Source organism: Jatropha curcas, chromosome 4 (genome assembly GCF_041381405.1).
Source record: "Jatropha curcas cultivar XTBG-Jc1 chromosome 4, XTBG_Jcur_1.0, whole genome shotgun sequence".
Taxonomy (NCBI): domain Eukaryota; kingdom Viridiplantae; phylum Streptophyta; class Magnoliopsida; order Malpighiales; family Euphorbiaceae; genus Jatropha; species Jatropha curcas.
In genome coordinates, this window is record NC_143154.1 from 31,771,956 (window position 1) to 31,778,845 (window position 6,890).

The following is a 6,890-nucleotide window of genomic DNA, read 5'->3' on the forward strand; positions in this document are numbered from 1 at the left end:
AATTTTTTTTTTTTTTTTTAAATTTTTCACTTAGCTCTTTTTCTTACTTCCTTCCCTTCTACTCCAAGTTGGGAACAATTGAGATGCAGACTGTCTAATATTTATTGTTCTAAATATATTCTCTTTTGATTCAAATCTTCATGTTGATGGATCATATTAGCTAAGATACGCATATTTTAAATGTTATCACAAAATAATATCAACTTAATTATTATAATTAACTAAGGATCACATAATGGCAAGAAAAATAAATAAATAAAATATCAAAGAAAATTTCATTGGATATTAATTTCTCATAGCAATTTTTGGAGTCAATAACAATTATCAGGTCGATATTAAAATTGACTGCAATCAGTAGCGGATTTAAAAATATTTTTTAGATTAATATATAATTTTAAAAAAAAAAAGGTCAAAGACATAAATGTATTGAACTTTATAAAAATACACACATAAACATTAGAAAATTAATCGAAACTATGGTCAATTAACCACTTGATAAAAATCACTAGGTAGTGGCTAGACACTCGCGTGCAAAATGGAAACCGGCAATGCCGGTTAAGCAGTTAAGGTGATTAGCATCATAATTACAAGTGCAATGTAGGTGGTTGGAACTTAATTAATCCACATTTGGGTCATATTTTGTAATCAACCAAAATTTGACCATAATTTAGCCTGATTAATAAGTTTCAACCACTAATAATTAATATATTTACCTTCAAATTGCTGGTAGGTACTAAGGCCTTAATTTATTATTAATGAACGTATTTAATAATTAAATTTATTTATATTATTATAATTACATATTTTTTTCCCTAATTTTAGTCAACTGTTAAAAATACTTTCTAATTTGAAAGAAAATAAAAGAAAATAAAACTTTTGTATTAAAAAAGAATAATGAAAGGAAAAAGAACAAATAGCTTGACTGTATTTAGTGGATAATTTTTCCATTCCAGGATAGAATTTTTCTACGGTCAGGCCTATTGTGCTAACACCAGTAAAAAATTATAGACACCAATCACCGTTATAGCACAAAGCTTATCACAAAATAGAATGGCAATTTAGTCATTGTCTCTAATTTAGGTAGTCCCATTGACCTATTTTAAGCACTAAATTCAATTCTAATAGGGCATATATTGACTAACTAGATTGTAGTAAGATGGAATTTGACTTGGTTAGTCTAATTGTTTATATGTTTTTGTTTCTCAATCATATATGCATTATTTTTTAAATTTTATTATTTTAAATTTTATTATTTTCAATACAAAATTAATAAAGGCCAGTATATGTAAAAACTAAATATTTTCTAGATTTTTCACGAGTATTCTCATATTTTTTTTCGATATTTATAACTGTCTTTTTTTATATAAATTTTTTATATATATCGAACCTTTGACCTTGCAAAGATAATTCAATAAAAATTAATTATATAATTACATTTAATAAAGGTAACTCTATCTTAAGATGAATGTACTCTTCTTTGTTTTAAGTATCGAGGGAGAAGGGATTCAAATCTGAATCTATTATCAGATAGTATAAGTAATTATCTTCGGATTATGATTGTGTTCAGCAATAGTTTTCTAAGTAATTTTTAGTGTTTTGATATACTGTTTTTTATAGTATTCGGTAACATAGCATTTAAATTAATTTTTACAGGTTAATAAAATGTTAATTCATGTGTAACATTTAACTTTTAGTATTTTATGAAAAGTTAATCACGATTATTAATTTTATCAATGAGATCCTATGTCTTTGTGTGCAAAAGGAATAGAATCTTATTTTTATAAGAAATGGAATAAATTATGGAAAACATAACAAGGAACCCTTCCATCAAACAGCAATTGCCACACAAGATCTTATGTCTTTTTCTATCTTCAGCAAAGAAGATATGATGAGACAAGGGTCCAGTGGATTTCAAGTTTTTTGGACTAAGAAGTAGGAAGTCCACCATCCAAAGGTAATCAAGGCCTTGTAATGAGATCCAACGGTTAGAAAAGCCTCAAATAAGTTCAAAAGGGAGTCAAAATGTAGTTGAAAGGTGGGGACCAAAATCCCACTCAGCCTACCTTCAAATTTACATAGATTTAAGACTTAATTATATGCTTACGTGGAAACAATTGAAGTGTACAAAGTCCACTAATAGAGTCATTTTCATAATTAATAAATAATCCGTGAATAAGATATGATTGTTCTCACATGGATTCCAACCCAAAATGCCACATTTTTAAATATTTTACATTCCAAAGAGATGCATCCACCTAAAATTAATTAAACCTTAATTGCATCCCCTCTTAAGTTAATTAATCAATTTCTGTAGGGTACCCCACCCCACAAGAGAAGTGCTAAATCCTAGGCCAAAGGGGTTTTCAAGTTGTGGGGTCTACCCCATAATATGCAGGCTAAGGGCAGCCAAGGAACACCAACCACATTGGTCTCCACATGGGGCATACATTATAAAAGAAATGACCATTCACAGTACAAAACAGTATTAAATACAAAAAAACATTATAATAATGGGTGCCTTTCTTTACCAAGTCTTTGTTTGGAAGAGACTCATTTAAAGCATATCCTCTAATTCCTTGTTTCAGGGGCTGGTGGGGAATTCCACAGCATGTCCCTTTTGGACATTGTAGACTTTCAACAAGACTCTCAAGAGGAGTTTATTTGCAGAAATTCAAATACATTTTTTTTTTTTATGTATGTTTGTGTATTTTTAATTTTCTTATTAAAATACATTATTTTTTCCAATTTAATAAAATTTTTATATTTTTTCTTAAAAGTTAAAAAAAAAAAAAGATCAAGGTATGCCTTTCATTTCGCAACCTTTCATTCCATTGTAAAATTACTTTTAACAACAAAATACTAAGTATATAAATATAAATATAAACTCTTCAAGGAAGCAAGGGTCGCTATTAAACATCTTCTAATTAGTAATTAATTACCTTAAAGCAATTCTTTTTTTTTTTCAATTAATATCATAATAAAAGACAGGTGTCAAGCAATAAAGTTATGTATAAGAAATCTCCCTTTGTTGAATAATTATGCATATAGACAGGCAAATACACATAAATAAACAGTGATTGGTTTGTCCTTATTCTTCGTTCATCATCTTCCCTATTGAAAAGGGCTTCAAAAGGGTTTTTAACACCTAAGCTAAGAATGCTTATCCACATCATTAAAGTTAATTACTAAACAAAATAATGGTGACGTGGACACGACACTATTTTTTGGTTCCACTTCTATATGAAATTTCTTGTATTCACACCAAGACAAATTCTATAGCTTGGTTAATCCAAGATTTTAAATTATTTTAGGCTTTGGTGGTCACAATAATTATCTAATTCGTCACTAAACACTTTAGGATTAATACTAGATTCATCATGTGTGCGTATATATAAACTAATATATATATATATATATATATATATGTTTTTGGTTTTAATCGTCGGTATCTGAAATTCACTGATCCGATTAATTCAAATTCGCGCCAGACAACCCATAAAGGGCGTAAAGTACTTCTTCTCAAGTGTTTAAAAGCACTTCGTACCCAAAATTTGAACTCAAATCTTCTAATTGAGAAAAAAAAGATTCATATTATCTTATATCACCACTCGAGTCCAAATAAATTAGGTATATTAATTTATAAATTAAAGTATTTTTTATTTATTTGTTTTTTTTATATCTTCAACGTTATGCTCCGTTTGGAAGAGTGATGTCTGCCCCACCAAGGAGGAAGGCAGGGAAGGTTTTTGTCTCTAAAAGCGTAGAGATTTATATATATATATATATACTATCCTCATTGTAGGTATAGAGATAAACATATATGTATGTATGTGTACATGCTTAAGGTTATATTGCTTGAAAATTAGGTCATCAAAAGCTACATTACATCATTGTTAGGGATGGAAGTGGTGCGGGTACCCGTCCTGCTTCCATCCGTTTAAATAGGATATAGATAGTTATAAAGGGGTTTGGAACGGATATGGATAGTGAAATTACTAGCCGTAATAAATACGGGTAGAGTACGGATATAGATCTTTGGATATCTGTTACCTGCTATTGGATACCCACGAGTATCCTATTCACTATTAATAAAAATTATATTTTAAATAAGTTTGGATTCAGGATAGTTAAAATTCGTGGGTACCCTTTTTGTATAAGGGTATTTTAAACGGGGGTTTTGGACATGTACGAATAGTAAAAATTTAAACTGGTTTGGATATGGGTATTTAAATGGATACAGATAGTAAAATTTTAAATAGATATGGATACAGGGAACTTAAATTTTGCGGGTACCCGTCCCACTTCCATCCCTAGTATTACATATTTATACATGATAAACATATATAAATTATCATTTAGGTTGTATGATCACTTAATGTTTTTAATTAAAAGGTTTGAGTTCAAATTTTAATTGTCCTTTCATTAACCTCTTACATTAAGATTAAGCATACTTAGATATTAGATTATAGAATAATCAAAGATGATCAAATTAATGATAATTTTTCTACTTCTCTTCCTTTGCAAAATGAGATTGAATATGTATACATTATAAAAGAAATCATGATTAGATTTTTCTTTATTTATAATATAAATTCAGGAGTTTGAAACTTAAAGTCACTGTTATTATGATGATTTTACTTCAATGTCACATTCAATCCAAGTGAAGAGACAAGGATATGAAAAAAAAAAAAATCTAAATCTTTCTTTGCAAATAACACAATTCAAACTATTTAAAATTAGGTCAATTTTTAAAAAAAAAAAAATTAGGTGGAGATAGGTAAGCTAGCTACCTACCAACATAAATACCAATATCACTATAGTATAATACACATAATTAATATATATATATATATATATATATATATATATATATATATATATATATATATATATATATATACCTTTAGCCAGTGCTGAAGATATGCTTAAAATAAATAAAAGAGGAGCATATATATATATATATATATCCTTGTTAGTAGGAGACAAATACAAGTGGTTCTTGTGTTAAAGGTGCAATAGTACTATAAACACAAATAATTCATTAATGTAAACTATTGTTTTCTTAAACAATTCCTCGCTTCCTTTCCAATAATGTTCATTCATTCATTTCGACAATCTGTTGTGATTTGATTAGTTTTCTCGTTCATATAAATAAAAAATTTCGAGTTTGAGTTATATCGATAAATCTCGAGTCGTAAAGTGTAAAAATTTTTTATCCTTTCAGCAAATTTCGATTTTCGGGCCCAACGATCAAACTTAAATCAACAACCATGCATTTAATGTGATATGAGGATTCATTCCTGAATTTCCTCTTCTCGGTCTACTTGGATACTATAACATAGACAAAGGGGTGAAATAACAGACATATGATCACTCAATTCATGAGGTGACCATATATACCAAAATATAATTTTGTTATTATTAATAATAATTATAAAATAAGAATAAGAATAAAAATTATTGGAATTCTATTGAAAATATGGTCATGTGAGCCCATTTAATCAGTAGGTTAAAAAAAAAAAAAAAATTTTAGTCTCCATCAATAACTTTTTTACATGTTATTGTGTATGCTTGTAAATATCATGTATCTAAAAGGGATATATATATATATATATATATATATATATATATATATAATTGCAATTTTTTATTTCATTCAAGACATATTAAATATTATTGCATATCAAATTTTCACATAACATTTTAGTTTATAAAAGTTTTATTTTATGATTTCATTGTAGATATCATTTTACAAGTTCCCATCACCTGGAATTTGGAATTACACTATAAGAAAACCTAATATATTTAAATGATACAAAAATTCTTTTAAAAATATAAATATCGGTAACATAGTTGAAAGCAATATTCAGTTCAACATATTAAAACGATGAGTTTTATATTTTCTTCTAAATTCTCAATTGTTTTTCAAATCAACATAATTTTTAAAATCATTTTTCATCAAAATTATCGTTCAGATATAATTTACCTGGGTATATATTATTTATGGAGTTATTATTATTTTAGGTGATAATAAAGTTTATTGTTTTATTATATTTGAAAAATAAAAATGACATATTTGTTATTTAAAAAAAATAAAGGTATATTTTTTATAAATTCTAATTCCCTTCAGAAATTTATATTGTTGATATTTTATTTATTTATTTTTAATTTCATTATCCATTCTCCTCTGGGTACTGCACGTTGCTTAAGTTCCAATTGTGTAGCTCATCTCATGACAAACTCTAAAGATTTTGATTTTAATTAGCTCCAACCAAAAATGTCGATTACGTGGGCGATGATGGTAAGTTACACGTGGAATACTTATTTTCGATATTTGCTGACGTGTCAAAACTAGGACCGCCGAGCCGCTCGCAGATTGTCTGGGAAACAAAAGCACTACAACACCATGACATCCGTCACATCCCACGTGTTGTATGGGTCCCACACTCTTCCAATGGCAAAACCCCGTAATAATCACTCCCCCCTAGGTCAAAGTTGATTCATAAATAAAAACTGAAAAAATTGCACACTATAATTCCCAAAATTCTGCCGGGTTAACTCGAGCCACTCCTGTTGCCTGCTTCGAAGCAGACAACGAAAGAGACGGCACTTAACGGTAACGCCAGTCCACCTCTTATACTTCCGTTAACCCTAGCTTCACGCATCCCAAGTCTCCATGCGTTTAACCAATCATCTTCAAACCAGCCTGACGTTATCTCACGGCAGTCATCCCTAAGTTTGACTCATTTTTTTTTTTCGTTTATGCGAGCCGTCCCGTTAACTTCTCCCTCCGGTTAATCTCTAACTACGGTTAGTCAGGTTAGCGTTACATTACAATAAAGCAGACAAATAGGAGAGGGATACAGTTAAAGCAGGAAAGTCGCGTAATA